Here is a 16,972-nt window from a genome sequence, read left to right as displayed (position 1 = left end):
TAAGTGGGGGATGCGCTTGTTTTCTAGGTTGAATTAGTTAATGTAACCACCTATACTTAGAGATTTTGGGGAGCTCCTAAAGAAGGAACATTCTAAGCCATCATTTTCTTGTAAATAATTTTCCAGGAGGCAAAACAAGGTTTTGGCCTGCCCTGTACATAATTGATAAATTATGTTTTGACTAGAATTTTTTTTTTTATTCATCAACTGGTTCTACTTCTGGAGTTATGACTTTTAAATATTATCCATGCACTGAATGTTCTCAATATTCAAAATAAAATTTAATGAGATACAACGTGTAAGTTTCTGGTTTGTAAGCTGTAGAGCAGTTATTCTCATTATTTCTGGCCGAACAGTCTTATTGCTCATGCCTTGTGTATTCTCATTTCACTCATTCTTTTGGATTTATATTCCTTTTAGTCTGTGTTCTTTTCTCCTGTCAAAGAAGCCAGGCGAAATAAAAACAAGCGGTGACTAATTTCATTTTAATATAATTCTTACAGCAAAAAGCATGAGAAACATTTAAATGAGGAGGGAAAAATTCAACCTTGATTTGGCAAAATAGGAAAGTGAATTTGAAAGTACATGGGAGTATGAAATCAGTAGTCATATTTTATTGTTCTCAGGTTCTCAAATCGTTTTATTTCTCAGAACTAGGACTTAAAGAAAAACTTATCAAAGCAAGTGGTAAGTTATCTTGTTCTCTAGCCTGTTGACCTCAAGAAAATTGTGAATACAAAATTCAGATTGCAGAGAGTGTCCCAAATATTTGGATTCTACAAATATTAAGATGTCTTCCAACCCCAAATTCTGTGATTCTACAGTGGAACCACTTGAATTTGATTTGAGGAAATGAGATATCTTTATGCCTTGTACATGATGTATTAAGTTGATGGTAAGTAGTTGTTGTTTGACAAGGGGACATGTTGACCATGACTATGTCTGGAGCTATATTTGAAAAACCAAGTTTGTGCTGGGATTCCAAGTATATCTGTTTTGGAATCAAATTAACAGTAGTGTGACTGTAGTTATATTAATTTACAGTGATTGTAGATTTATACCACAGATTCTCCTCCTAAAACATAGCCTGAGGAGGAAAAACACTTAGCTAAAATTAATAGCTTTGGAAATTGTCTGTGGTTGTTGGCACTTAAGGGGTAAAAGAGGCAAGGTAGAAAAGAAGTCTCCTCTCATTCCCCCACCTCCATCACTTCCCACATCCAAACAATGACAAAGTCATGTTAATGCTTCCTAAACATTCCATAAATCTGGCTTTCCTTTTTATTCCTCATCTCTACAATTACTGTTCCGGTTCAGTCTCTTATCCACCTCTCCCCTGGACACTGCATGTATGTAAGTTCTCATTTCTTTTTCTTTGCTTATGTTACTTTCTTTGCCTAGAATATTTCCTTCTTTTTAATTACCTCATCCTGTGTCTGATTAATTCCTTTAATCTTTTAAGTCTCAATTCAGGACATTCCTCTGAGACTTAGTGTCAGCTCTTTTGCAAAAGACTCTCTATGTCCCTTAGGAAGTTTGGGGGCCCCTTTTCTGTTGAATATCATGGGTAGAGCATGTTCACTGCACTCACTACACTGCATTCCACCCTGCTGGGGAAGAGGGGATCTATCTTAGTTATCTCTGTGTTCTCTGAACATAACAAAGTACTTGCTCCATAAAATATTTCTTGAGGGCCTGAAGCTTGCTCTGAATTTCCATTCTATAGTATCACTAGAGTCAGCTGTTCTTCCACAAATATTTCTTATCTAAGTTGCATTATCATTCATCTCTACACTGTTTTCTAGCCATATCATCTCTCTACTTTCATTACCTTTTTATAATTTTCAAGGAGCATTCAGGGTGAATTTATAACTCTGGTTTACCCCTTATAATACCCATGGATCTGGCCTTTGCCTATTTCCCTTTCCAGCCTCCTAATTCTTCACTCTTCCACATGCATCTCTGACACAGATAAATAGAACTACTTGTGCTTTCTCATAAGAAACATGTGTTTCAAGCTTTTATGACTGCACACACAATTTATCTTTTGCCTAAAACACCTTCATTCCAATGCCTCCTTCCTTCATCTAAATCCTATCCCTTTCTTGAATTATCAACTCTCTTGGGAAAGACTTCCCAGAGCCACTTCCACTCACATCACCTCCCCAAATCTTAGCTACTGCTCTCTTGTATATTCTTATTGCACCCTGTGCTTTTTCTATGAAATGCCTGTTACACTTCACCAAGCTTGTCAATTTCTGTTTCTATTTCCTCTATGCAAGTATAAGCTCCTCAAGGGAAGAGACTGTGTCTGCTTTGATCTGTGTTTTTGGCACTCAGTACAGTATTTAGCATATACTATAAGCTCAGTTGCAAAGGACAGAATAGGAACGGAGAAAAAGTGAAAGAGAAGAAGAGAGAGGAAATGGCAGTGGGCATGTACTAATTTCCAGATATTTGAAATCATTCCAAATAAGTGAATTTTTAAAAAATAAACAAGAATCTTATTAGCTGTGACTGATTACTGTTCTCTGTTTCTGCAATACTTTATAAAATAAAAATTAGTTTTATAATCAAAATATATTTGATCCTCACAAATGAGTAAAAGAATTTTGATATTTCTATCATTAAAGCTCCTAGAAGTTCATGAAGTTAAGAAGTAAGAAAACCAGAATGTGAATCCATCTGATTTACACAAATTGGGATTATCTGATAGCATAAATAGGACTGGCTGTGTAATTTGTGGGGACCAGTGAAAAATGAAAATGTGAGTTGCTTTGTTCAAAATTATTAAGAATTTTAAGACAGCAACAGCAAAGCATTAACAAGTTTAGAAAACTCCTAAGTGCAGGGCTCTGTGCAATGGCAGAGTTCATACACTAGTGCAGCTGACTTTGACATGCCTTTCCATAGTTCTAAGGTGCTCTTCTGTTGAGTGCTAAGAATGTCGCTGGCAGCACATTTGCCAAAAGCAAATATTTTCTTGTTGGATTAGGCAACATCTGCCTTGTTGGACTAAAGAGCGAACATATTAACAGTTAAGGACCAAGCACAATGTGGGATAAATGTTTTGATTATCTCATGAATCAAATAACCCTGCACATTCACTGTCCCTTCTGTCTAAGCCACCTTTCTTTCAAAATCTTATTCACCCAGGTGAGTCCTATACCTGTCTTAAAGCATCAACTACTCTGGGAAAGACTTCTTCAAGCCCATTCTTCTGCCTGGTCTAAATCATTGCCCTCGTATATTTCTCACCCTCTTCTGCTCTAGTGGGTCACTCATGTTGATTTTACTCTGTTTATGTAAGAGTAAATTGAGGCTAGGAGAGAACATAGCTAGGAAATACTTACTGTTGGATAATTTAGGCTTCCAGTTCCTTTCACCACTAACTCAGCCTTCTTTTATGCTACTTTAACCTGCTGGAGGTCACTTGTCCACTTAGTGTTCGGCATTAGGCATCCTTGCCGTCTTACCTTTTATGCCCCTAGAAGAAACACACTGCAGGCTGATGGAATGATCGCTATTTTCTAGGTAGAAAGTGACACACCATCATATGTATCTGACCTGGGCTTTGTGATCTGGTGAAGGTATATGACCCAGTGCATCCGAGTGTAAGTAGGCATCATTATCTCTCCAGAGTTGGGAGCGAAAAGATGAGCTTAGAACACTTATCTATCTCATTTAAGAATAATACTTACCGCCGGGCGCGGTGGCTCAAGCCTGTAATCCCAGCACTTTGGGAGGCTGAGACGGGCGGATCACGAGGTCAGGAGATCGAGAACATCCTGGCTAACACGGTGAAACCCCGTCTCTACTAAAAATACAAAAACTAGCCGGGCGAGGTGGCAGGCGCCTGTAGTCCCAGCTACTAGGGAGGCTGAGGCAGGAGAATGGCGTAAACCCGGGAGGTGGAGCTTGCAGTGAGCTGAGATCAGGCCACTGCACTCCAGTCTGGGCGACAGAGCGAGACTCCGCCTCAAAAAAAATAAAATAAAATAAAAATTAAAAAAAAAAGAATAATACTTACCAAGCTTTCACATGAATCTGAAAAGGAAGGCCAATGTTCCACACTTTCTGGGAAGCTAGAAGACAATATTCGCATTACTTACAAGCCTTGATTTGCTAAAACGTTAAGTGCTCTTTTATTCTTTACTTTTTTAAAATGACAAATAATAATTGTACATATTCGTGGGGTTCATAAGGATGCTCTGATACATTAATGTCATATCGGAACTGTTTCAATGGCAAAATAGACATTTTACTATGATATAATTTTTAAAATTCTTGACTACAATTTAAATGTAAAAAGTATATATTAAGATGTAATGTTTGGGTCTCTGCCTTTAAAAATGAGGATTGATATAGAGAGGATCCGGGTAGAGATTAGTACTCTGCATGTAACAGAAGAGATGTGAAAGGCAAAACAGCTTCTTGAAATGTGTTAACTGTGGAGCTGTCATCATGAGAACATCTTTCATAGTTTAATTGGCTTAATTAATTGAAAATGAGGTAATTGATTTTTAGAAGGTGTTTAAAAATTGTGGTTAAGGATGGAAATTTTATAAAACGAATTCATAAATCTTTGATAATCCTTAAACAGAATAAGGAAGTGTTGGTTTCAGTGAACTTCCTATAAATCCTGTAAGCCCACATGAGGTTAAAACAATGAGACCACTATTTGTAACCAGATGTTAATTCTCCATAAACGGTGGTGTGGTTCATAGTAACACAGAATCTAACGTGGAATTAATTTAAAAAATCAAAAAAAGTCAATTATCTGAGTATACTGGGAGGAAACCTCAGTGGAATGCAGGAGATTCTACATGTGTATCCCAGGGAATCTCACTAGTTGTTAAGTAGCCTGTCTCTAGAGGTTTTTCAGCACTTATCGCCATTGTGACTAGGGGATGAACATTTACATCTTAACTATCAAGATATGTGTGCAGCTGAGACTGACACATCTAATAAAGGACTGATTCGCTGCATCTGCCAAGGTCTCTTGGCAAGGGCTTTGGATCCAAATGCTGAGATTTCCTAACATTTCCTGAATGGGTACTCTTTCAGAAGCATAGCAATATTATCACTTATCCTTCCAATTCAACCACTTAGCTTCTCCTTCAGTATTACTATAATGGGGGTCATACTTTGAAAAATTTAACTATGCATTCTTCTTTAGGTTTCCAAGCAAATAACATTTATTATAGTTGTCCCAAGAATTTATGAAACCTGGAGAAGATTAAAGTATGTTATTGCAAATGGAATGATGTCATAGCTTCTGACATGGAAAATAAGATTTTTGAAATTTCTTGTTGCCTTTCAGGGTACCAAGAACACTGGTGGATGAAGACAAAGGAAAGATGTTACTAATCCAACCAAAAATGTGTGTTCTTATTTTTCCTTCCTTGGGCTGCTGCTCGAAGACCTAAAAAAGAGTAAATACATGAGAGTAAATGAGGCCAGAATTGGATTTTTATACCCACTTCTTACCTGAAGCTCTGAGCTTTGCAAGCTACTCCTTACATGACCTTATGAGATAAATGTTATTCTTATTTTTACAACTGAGGCAAGTGGAGATGGGTAATTTATTCAAGATTACACAGATGGCACAGAACCTGGATTTGAACCCAGGACAGTTTGATTAACCACTCTTGATCACAATACCATATCGCCTCTCTGTACTGCAGTGGGGAACATAGAGTTGCTAAAATTTTTAAAACTTAAAATTATAAAACAAAGTCCATAAATGTTCACACCTTTGTATTTATGGAATAAGTGAATTTCTGATCATATTTTTTAGCTGGTGTGATACCAGGGTATGGCATTTGCTCTTCTGGTTTAGTAATGTATTAAAATCTAATAAAATTGTGTGTAGTAGAATCAAAAATTTTTAAATGTAACTTGGACTTCTGTGTATCATGCTAAAAACAATTTGAAGCATACTTTTGCTCAGCTGCATCTAAGCTAAAAGTATTTTTTTCTTATGTAACTCTCTTGAATAGTTTTGTAATTGATGATGATTGTAAATGATGATAAAATTTCTGGTCTTGATTTGTCAAGTACCATAAACATTCACAATACATTTGTAATTTCCTTGGCGTTTCAGAAATTAAATTAATTGCCACTATAAAAATGATTTTTGAAGCTCTTCTAGGTAGGGTACTTTGTTTATATTCTAGCCATTTCCTGAGGAATGGTGTAAATATTTCATAAATGTTTTGGGAACCAGACTTTTTATGCCCAATCTCACTATCCAACACATAAATTATCTCTTTCCTCTAGATATTATTTTTTACTTTTAGGTACTTAGCTCTTTAGTTACATGTTTTAAAGGGTATTATTTCACAGTAGTTTATTTGAACTAAATGAGATATTTCTGACATCAACTTTTAAAACTTGATGGTTTCTCTTGGATTTTTTTTTTTTTTGTAGACTTGCTGTCTCTAGTTCAAGGCTTGCTTTTGCTTGTAAACCTGTAATATTACAATTAAATGATGTAGCAGTTCAAGTAATCTTAACTACCCTGGATTAAAATGCTCTCAGGCAATTAAACAGCAGTTGTAAATCATTGGAATTTGGAAAAATAAATAGTGTCATATGATAGTTGCATGACACATGATGGATCTGATTTTTAATATATGCCATCTTGATTAGAAAATGAACATAAGCCTTCTATAAAATGTCATGCATAAGATAGAATTAAGCAGAGGAAGGAAAAAAAAGAACAGAGAATATGTGAATTTTTATTTCCCAGAAAAGTTAGGGGAGGCAAAATTTAACTCAGAAAAGTGATAAAACTGCAACAATTCCATTAAATCAGTTATACTCCCTGTGAAACACAAGTCAGTTTTCGTTTTACTGTGGTTAAATGAAATAAACATTGTAGTTGATAAAAACAAGTAAAAGTCATATACAACTTGAAATGACTCAATTAAATACTCCAGCATTGCCTTCCCTATGCTTAGCTGGTATTTGTGTGGCTTCCTCTTACCTTTTCAGCTGTGCCTCTCTCCATATAGATATTTTTATTATCACCAGTCATTTGCTCTTTTGTTGAAGATTGATTTGGTTTATCCCTACATATCTGTGATTATATGCAAATAAGGTCAAAACAAACATTGGTGTTTTCATTTTTCAGGAAAATCTCCAAGAGTTGGTGAATCATGCTATTGCCAATAATAGTCATGTGACAGAGATGAACATTTCATCATCTTCAGTAAATAATCAAGATGGTAAGAATTATACAGGATGTAGCATAGATTGTTAAATTTGTGAAAGTACGTTGTAGGCTATGTTAGTTAGGATTAGGTTTGCCTGCTACTGACAGAAATCTCTAAATAACAATGTCTTAAACAATATGGATGTCTTCTTCTTCAAATAGAATCTAATGTCACCTGTGCAGAGATGACATGCTGGGTCTGTGATCACCAGGAATCCAAATGCCTTCTATCTTGGTGCTGGGCCACAATCACCAAGTGGCTTCCACCTCACAGTCTGCTGTGGCTGATTAAACTCCAGCATCTTACTGATATTCTAGCCAGCAGAAAAGAAAAAGAACCCAACAAGGGCAAGGTTGAATTACGAAGAAAGGAGAACATATACATTGGAGGACTACTATCGACCTCTGCCACAAAAATAATCAACCTACATTTCCTCAAGGTATGAAATTTTAAAGTATACTACTAAATTAAAAAAATTATTCATATTCATATTTTCAATGGTAAAACTATTGAGCATTCTGTCGTTTGTGCCAATTGTTTTACCAAAACGTTTAGATATAAGAGGGGACATTTATAACACAAGGTGTTTCTAATTGGAAAGCAAGCCCTGGAAAAATTTAGAAAACAAGAGAGATGTGAAATGTGCTATACATTATTGTGATTTTTGAAATCTATTTTTTGGAAAAATGATGCTTATAAATAATTGAAACTCTAAGAGAGGTTGAAGAAAGTGGAGCACAATTAAATTTTGTAATTAGAAGGTTGCATTTCTTATAAATAAATGTTTACTATTGAGAGGGCGTGACAGTGCTACGAGGCAGGAATTTTCATTCATTTTATTCACTTATATTTTTGGCAACCAGAATAGTGCGTCGAACAGAGTAGGGACTAGATAAATATTGAATTAACGATTGATCAATTGGTGGATTAAATTAGAGTAAGAGACGAAGAAATATTTCAACACACCAATTGCAAGTAGATTTTTACAAAAGAGCATACATTTAATACTAAATTTGAAAATTCACCAAACATAGTAATAACATCGGTTTTTCCTTAGCTTATTCAATAATATGAGAAAACCGTGTAGAGAAAGAACCACTTGAGTACATATAAAACCCACTGAAGATGTCAAAACGTATACTAATTTAAAAGAGGCTCGTACATTTTATCAAGCTAGGAGAGAAGTCTGGGACTAAGCAAGAATTTATTTGTAGCAAGTCACAAAATAAAAATACAATATGTGGCCTAGACTGCAACAGTCATAAAATTGTGGGAATTTTCATGAAGTTCTTCCTGAATTTAAAGAAAACCACAGAGGTGTCCTTATCCTTATGCATGCCTTTTGCATTGATGAGTGATAATGTTTCATGAGTAGGTAAAAAAGTTGTAAAAACTCTAAATACTGTATGACTTTATATGCCATCACTTAGAAATATGCAAAAAGATAAACACTTCCTCACAATATGTAAGCCGAACAAAGGCATAAGAAGTAAGCTATGCAAGTTGTAAAACATGAGTTGACATGTACTTAATCTTACTTTATTGGTGTAATTCAAACACATCTGGAGATTACTGAGTCTTGAAATATGCAGATGACCGGTTAATTAAGTGTTTGGCGGACAGATTTCAAATTTGAAATGATAATTTCTTTAAAATGCTTTTTTTAAAAAAACATCTTCTGTTGTGATTAGAATTCTTTTTCAAGAATAGAAATGTAAATATATTATGGATCCTTTTCTTGGCTTTCAACAGAGAGCCATGATTTCATTTTTTTGTCAATGACAATAAATATTTTAAATATATTTGGGAAAGAGAGAAACTGTATGTCATAAACTAATCTCTATCTAAATCTTTGAAAGTACACATGCCCTCCCTTTAAAAAACAGGCAATTCATAATGAATTTTTCTTCAAGGAATAAACTCATATCAAGGAACATGCAGATTAAGATGTTCATTGAGAGCAGCGTTTAGTCTGTTTATTCACTGTATTCTATGCACCTGGAACAGGTTCCTGGCACATAACAGATATTTAATACATATTTAGTATACAGGTGATTGAGTGAATAAATTAATGAATGAACAGCTAATCATATGCATATGTCATCCTAGAATTCCAATTTTGCTGAAATTCTGCAAATTATGACTTCGTCTATTATGTCAACATAACGAAGTTTTTCGTTTTATGTATTTAAGGTGGCATTCATCATATTGCTCAGAGCCGGCATTCAATGTTTAGAGTTGGCCAGTCATTACAGCCAGAACAAATGATTCACTTCCATTCTACTTTATCCTTAAGGGTACTTTAAGAATACCATGGAGAAAAATAAAATTAGTGTCTGCCATTAACGGATATTGGGAAATAACTGGTAACCAAACTGATGAACTCAGAAGGGCTCAGTGGCTCTGGGGTAAGACTTGCCACATGGTAGAGAAAAAGTGATGCTTCATTAATCATACCTCTAATAACTTATTCTTGCAATTTCATATATTCCCATAATTCACATTTCTGAGTTTAGCCAGTCACTTCTAATATGTATTGCTTTGGTTATAAGTTGATGCTATAACACTGTTGCTGACAATGACGTTACAGTGACATTAGCATGATTTTATTAAAACCTTCCAGTATTATTAAATTAATAATCTATTTGAAAGATATTAGTCAGAAATTTCTCATAAAGTTTTGTTTTGTTTAACGTCCTTGCTTAGAGTAGCCACTATTACCGGTTCCAAGTAATCCCCGCTCTCTCATAGACAAACCTGAATTTTAAGTATTAGGATTCAGCCCATTAGTCTTCTTGGGGATGAGAATATAATCCTTATTTTAAATTGGCTGGAGAATTAAAGTTACAGAATAAGACTGATGGCCAGTTTCTAGAAAGTAGCATACCAGGATACTTAAAGGAAACCTAATGAAATTGTGGTGGAGCTCTCTGCTGAAATTATTCTCCTGTCATTATCAATGGATGCGGTGCCAATTTTCCTCACTTCTAGTCATTTATAAAGTCTCTGTTAATTTTATAGTATTGCACTTCCACTTTTCTCTCAAGATTTATGTTCTTCTTGTCCCTTTATCTCTGGCAGCTTTTACTTTTATCCTTCACCTTTGGCACTTCTGTGTTTTAGTAGTCAGTATTTTTTGGTACTCAGTTTCTGGCTCCCTTTACATGTGTTTTGGGTTTGGGGCGTTCCTTTCTTCTTCTGAACTCCTTCTGCTCTAGGATGGTGTGGGTCTCACCCTGAAAAGGAGAGGATATGTATCCTTCTTCGCATCTCATAATATTTTTCAAATATACATCTTCTCAAGTCACACCCCTACACACAATTCTTTCTACCTCCTCAGGATGACGTTGAAATTCCCTAATTTTTTTTTTTTTTTTTTGCAACGGAGCATCGCTCTATCGCCAGGCTGGAGTGCAGTGGTGTGACCTCGGCTCACTGCAACAGCTGCCTCCCAGCTTCAAGCAATTCTCCTGCCTCAGCCTCCCAAGTAGCTGGGACTACAGTGGCGTGCCACCATGCCCAGCTAATTTTTGTATTTTTAGTAGAGACGGGGGGTTTCACCATGTTGGCCGGGATGGTCTCGATCTCTTGACCTCGTGATTTGCCAGCCTTGACCTCCCATAGTGCTGGGATTAAAGGCGTAAGCCACCGTGCCCAGCCTAATATTTTCTATAAAGCTTTTATGATAGGTCAAAACTCACCTCTCAGACTACATCTCATTATTTAATATCTAACAATGTCGAAATATCTTTAGTTCTCCAAACATACTCAGTTTTCTCTCCTTTCACATTCTTCTCCTTGTGCTGAGAACACTCTCCTTCCTGATGGATAGTGCTATTTACCCTCAGGACTTAGTTTATGTAACTTGTCTCTCAGGAAACCATCACCGCTGCATTATGGCTGGTAGGGGGTCCAGCTACCTTCTCTCTGTTGCTTGCACTTATTACTATCAGGGAGCTTATCTCTTAATTTTAATCATCTAGTTACATAAAGGAAGTAAATAAATAATAAATCCTTGCTGAATTTAAATTTCTTGAGCACAAGACCTGTGAATCTTGCCTATTTTATGTATAGAAAAATGCTGAGCACAAATTAAGCAGCCAAGTTTTTTTCATAAATAAATGAAAAGGTAGGTATTCTGATTTATTTAGAATTGTATTCCAAAAACTCCAAATCATTAATATTTTCTTTCTGATTTCCTTAGATTTCTATGGTTTTCCAAATTCTTGAATTTAAGTTTATGAAATAAAAGACGAATAATTCATTTTAAATGATTTTAAATCATAATTAAAAACAAAATTGCCTTGACCATCTCCTGAAAATGTTGAACAGGGGTCACTCATCATCATTAGTTCCTGAAGAGTTTATAATTGTAGATTGATATTTTTGTTCCAATATTTAAGAAACGTTTCAAATTGTCAACTGACTTGGGTCTTCAACATCATCTGTAAATACCTAGTTTTACTAGAGAAAGAATATAGATAGCACATTTTTGATACTCGAATTTAGTTTTATTGTAGATTAATATATATTATATAATAAATAAAACATCATACATAAAGTATAATATATAACATACTATATATTTTATTTATATTATTTATTTTATATATTATATAATTTATAAACTATATTATTTATATATGTAGACTTTATTATTATATATATAGTTTTTTAAGGACTCTGTGTACTGGTTAACTCTGTTTAAATGCTTACAAAATTTGATATATATAAAATTCTGAATTTCATTATTCTAATTTTTAATATATATTCCGTATAATTGTTTAAAGGACAGAAAATATGTCTAAAACTGAATAATTCTATGTCATTGCTAAATACCAAGAATTTTGCTTTATGTATTTTGATATATCTTGAATTTTATCCCATATTATCTTAATGATCCTTTTTTACTCATGTTAAAAAAGCTACTTTCAATTCTACTTTGTTCAAATAATATGGCTATTGTTACATTTTTCTTGATTTTACCTAATACATTGTGGCCAATTGCTTTCTGTTTACCTTTTCATGCTATTTAGTTTTAATTATATCTCTTTAAGTTGAGATGACTGGAGTTGGACTGCTGTGAAATGTCTCCTTCAACTCCCCTCGAAACCCCATCTCTACTAAAAATACAAAAAATTAGCCGGGTATGGTGGTGCATGCCTGTAATCCCAGCTACTCGAGAGGCTGAGCCAGGAGAATCACTTGAACACGGGAGGCGGAGGTTGCAGTGAGTTGAGATCGCGCTACTGCACTGCAGCCTGGGCAACAGAGCAAGACTCAAAAAAGGAAAAAAAAAAAAAAAAAAAAAGAGGGGATTCAGGGTAAGAGGTTGCTTTGTGAGCCTGGAGTCATGGAGCAGAAATTGCTGCTAGAAAAGCCTAAAGGCACAGGCTGCCCTGACCATCCCTTCTGCAGTTGTCCAGAGAGGAGGCTGGTTGCCTTAGGAACAGCCTGTGTTGCCAGAGGTCTTCGGAAGGAAGGCTCCTGAAGGCCAAGTGGAAGAGAGAAACACACCTGAAGTCACCTTGGAGTGGTGATTGTCTCCTTGGAGAGTGTAATGGACCTCAAAAACTCAGAGTGAAGTTGTAAATGACCAGGCAGAAGAGACCTCAGCTGTATTTAAAAAGCAACAGTGGGAGAGGAGATTCCATTACCAGTGACAGGGTTCCATAGGAAGTAAAAAATGCTGCAAGAATCAGGAGAAACCAAATCCAGACCATATTGGTCTGGATGTCAAGTGAGAACTTTCTTGGACCTTACTGCTTTTTAATGTCTCCCACAGATCTAGATGATCTGAAACCAGTTGTTGAGAGAGGGAGGTGGGGTGGACGTTTTAGGCAGTGAAAAAAACACCTAAAATGTTGTCCTTTCCACTCTGCAGTCTAGCAACCTATTCCTTAGCCTGAGCCAGGAGAGGATAAACTTTAAATGAAGTTTGGAGCTTTGACTATTACTTGAGAATATTTTGAACACCGAAATCAAGCTTTTTGTAACTAGAAGTGACTAGAGGACTTTATATTTTCTGAGTGATCAGAAGAGCCATGGCATCTACCTAGGTTTTGTTAAAATGATCCAAAGAATTAGCCTCAGAAAACAGATTTGCATGGGCACTGAGGGAAAAGAATAGTTTTCTGTTCTATCTTTTGGGGAATCGTTACAGCTATTGTTGACATTATGAGTTTTCCCTCTGTGTATTTTTCTGCATCGCTGGCTTTCAAAGTTTAGTACATACCAGAAAACCAGAACTCAGAAAGAACAGAGAGGGGCAGGCTTATTGAAGGGGATAGACCTGAGCCTCTGAGGGTTATATACCAGGTTCCCAGGTGATTCTGATTTCAGCTAAAATTTGAGGACCACTGTCTTGGCTACATCAGTGGTAAAGTGGATGAAGCTGTGTCATGAAATGCTTGCCAAATGCAGATTAAATTAGAATAATGCAGAGGTCTTTAATTCTATTCATTTTCATGTTTCTCATATTGCTGATTCTTCCCGTTTACGTTTCAACAATCTTATTCCTGTTTCTCATTTCTTTACATCCTGAAAAACTACTGCCCTTCTTACCACTCCAAATTCATTCTACTTTGTTTGATATCTAGTTACTGCAATTAGGGCACGTCATATTTCATTATAGTCCTGTGTGTCATCAGGCAGTACGATGAAGGCCACAAAAAAAGATTGTTAGCCTTGATACTGTGATGTCTTATTATTATTATTTTTAATTTCGAGTTGAGATCTCACTATGTTGCCCAGGCTAGACCCAAAGTCTTGGGTTCAAGTGGTCCTCCAGCCTTACCTTCCTGAGTTGCCAGGACTACAGGCATTTCTTTTTTTATATATTAAAAAACCCACTTTATTGAGATGTGATTGACGTATGAAAAGCTGTATATATTTAATGTACACAACATCATAAATTTGGATATAAGTAGACACTGCAATCTGCCATAAAGATATCTATTAATTCCAAAATTCCCTCACACCCTCTTCACTTATTATTATTACTACTACCATTATTGTGATGAGAACACTGAACATAAGACCTACTTTATAGTTCTAGTAAAATTTTAAGTATGTAAGACAGTGTTGTTAACTACAGGTGCTTTACAGTAGGTCTCTTACAGAGGTTCTCTGTATTTCCTGAATTCGACTGTTGGCCTCTCTAGTGAGGTTGGGGAAATGTTCATGACAATATCCCTTAATATGTTTTCCAAGTTTTTCACTTTTTCCCTGTCCCTTTCAGGGATGCCAGTAATTTGTATATTTGGCCTCCTAACATAATTCCGTATTTCTCAAAGGTTTTGTTCATTGCTTTTTATTCTTTTTTTATTTTTGTCTTATTTCAGGGAGCCCGTCTTCAAATTCTAACATTCTTTTCTCAACTTGGTTTATTCTGCGTTAATACTTGTGATCGCATTGTGAAACTTTTGTACTGTATTTTTCAGCCGATTGGATCAGTGAAGTCCCTTTTTTATACGGCTATTTTGTTTGTCAGCTCCTATTTTGTCTTATTGTGATTGTTAGTTTCCTTGGATTGGATTTCTCTCTTCTCCTGAATCTCAATGGTCTTTATTCCTATCCATATTCTGAATTCTATTTCTGTCATTTCAGCCAACTCAAGCTGGTTAAGAACCCTTTTTGGAGAACTACCATAGTTGTTCGGAGGACACAAGACACTGGCCATTTGAGTTGCCAGAATTCTTGTGTTGTTTTTTTCTCATATCTGCATGTTGGTATTCCTTTAACTGCTGAGCTGTTTCCAATTGAGGTAATCAGGCAGGGGCAAGGCAGTTTTACTGGAGTCCCAGGACAGGCAGCCCTGCCTAGTGAGGAGAAGTGTGGACTAGGACCTGCATAGAGAACAGTCTGGTCACTTTTCTGTGACGTGGGTGCTCTGTGGTGGGGACCCAGACCAGCCGCTGGGTTTCATGGACTCCCTGGAGCCTGGAGGCAGCAAGGTTGAGGGCTGCAAGACAGCAAAGATGGCAACCTGCTGCTCTCACTGGGAGCTCTGTCCCAGGGAGTTGCAGAGCTCCTACTGGCTCAATAGTCCCAGCAGGGGGTGCTTGGAGACCCAATCCTGGAGGACCTACCCAGTTAAGAAAAGACAAAATTTGGGATCCATATAACAGCCTGGCCACTTTTCCCCAGGGCTGCTGCAGTATGCCGAGGGTTCACTTCAGCCCCTAGTGACCTTGGGTTTTCCTGTACTTGAAGATGTCAATAGTAAAGGCTGCAAAACAGCAAAGGTGGCAGCCTGCTCTTTTCTCTGGGAGCTCCATCCCAGGGAGGTACGAACCTATTTGCTTGCCTGAACACAACTGTGGGGGTGGTTGTAGTCCTCGATTTGGAGATTCTGCCCAGTTAAGAGAAATAGGATCAAGGACTTGCATGAAAAATCAATCTGACTGCTTCTCTGTAGAACTGCTGCACTGTGCTGGGGAGCGCTTCATTTCCTGGTTTCCTGGGCCTCCCTAGAGCCTGAAGGCAACAATGGCTAAGGCTGTTAGCAAAGATGGCAGTCCATCCCCCCAGCTGGGGCCTCCATCCCAGAGAGACTCAGAACCACTGCCAGCTGGAAAACACCAGCAAGAAGGGCTGATGACCCGTCAGGAGGTCCCACTGAGTGAGGGTCAGGGACCTGCTTAAAAAGCAGTCTGACCACTTTTTCATAGGGCACCTACACTGAAGGCAGCAATGGCTAAAACTGAGAAACAGCTAAGATGGCAGCCCACCCCTTCCTCTGGGAGCTCCCTCAGAGAGGTGCAATGCTGCTACCAGTGGCTTACTGGAGTTCCGAGTCAATGGGTCCTGTGAAGTGTCACGGAAGTGGGGCCTGCAGATCATCACTGCTCAGCCTTCTGGAACAACTGCTTTCCAAGGGGTATGTATGAGGGCCTAGCCTCCCACTTCGCCAGAGTTGCAGCCACTTTTGCTGGGAAGCTTGGGTATCTAAAGCTCCCAGAACTTCGTGTGTGCCTGAGTGGCTGCTATCAAGACTCCATGTAGCTCTGTGCATCAGACTGCAAGCCCTTGTGGAGCGGGTTCATGAGGGGATCTCCTGACACAGGGCTGCAAAGATCCATGAGAGAAGCATGGGTGTCCGGGGCTGCTCACTCACTCACCACTTCCCTAGGCTGGGGAGCGTCCCCTGGCTTGGTGGTTGTACTGCCTTGCTTTTCTCCATTCTTCATGGCTTGAATTGTTTTCTTGATGAGCCCCAGCACATCCACCTGGATGTTTCAGTGGAAGGCGCTGTGTTCACTCACTCTTCCTATTTCTCTCCATGAAAGCAGGACACACTAACTGCTTTTAGTTGGCCACCTTCCCCAGTTTTTACATTTTCAATCCTTATTCAATTCAGAGTTTTTAAAAAAATTATGACATGATATACAAGTCAAATTTATCTTTTCTCATAACTGGTAACTGTTTTTTTTTAGCTCCATTTATTATAGAGTCCCTTCTTTTCTCATCCTTTGCATATACCAAATTTCCATACTTGAAGATTTCTGTTTCTGGTCTTCTGTACTCTACTTCATTGGTCAACTTGACAATCACTAGGCCACCCACTCTGTTAATTATCATAGTTTCATCCCAAGCCATAATTGTTAAAATTTTTAAAAATAATTTTTTAAAGAGATTCTTCATAATATGATCTATAGATTAAGTATATTTTGAATGTGGTATCCATCTTAATTATTTTCCTTTCAAAATACATGTTTCAAAAGTAGTGAAATTCTGAAATCAAATATTTA

The 16,972-nt window shown here is 37.0% G+C and overlaps 1 long non-coding RNA gene across 1 annotated transcript; it reads right to left on the bottom strand.

Moving 5' to 3' along the window:
- Positions 1 to 257: 257 nt before the first annotated feature.
- On the bottom strand, positions 258 to 7,480 carry LOC117091100. Its single transcript, XR_004440237.1, has 4 exons — positions 7,395 to 7,480; positions 5,329 to 5,425; positions 4,031 to 4,085; positions 258 to 436 (listed from the first exon to the last, which is right to left on the bottom strand). It is a non-coding gene; the product is annotated as an uncharacterized LOC117091100 (long non-coding RNA).
- Positions 7,481 to 16,972: the final 9,492 nt, after the last annotated feature.

Source organism: Trachypithecus francoisi, unplaced genomic scaffold (assembly GCF_009764315.1).
Source record: "Trachypithecus francoisi isolate TF-2019V2 unplaced genomic scaffold, Tfra_2.0 Lachesis_group11, whole genome shotgun sequence".
NCBI lineage: Eukaryota > Metazoa > Chordata > Mammalia > Primates > Cercopithecidae > Trachypithecus > Trachypithecus francoisi.
Note: the sequence above shows the minus strand (reverse complement) of the source record. Positions and strands in the feature narration are given on the sequence as shown.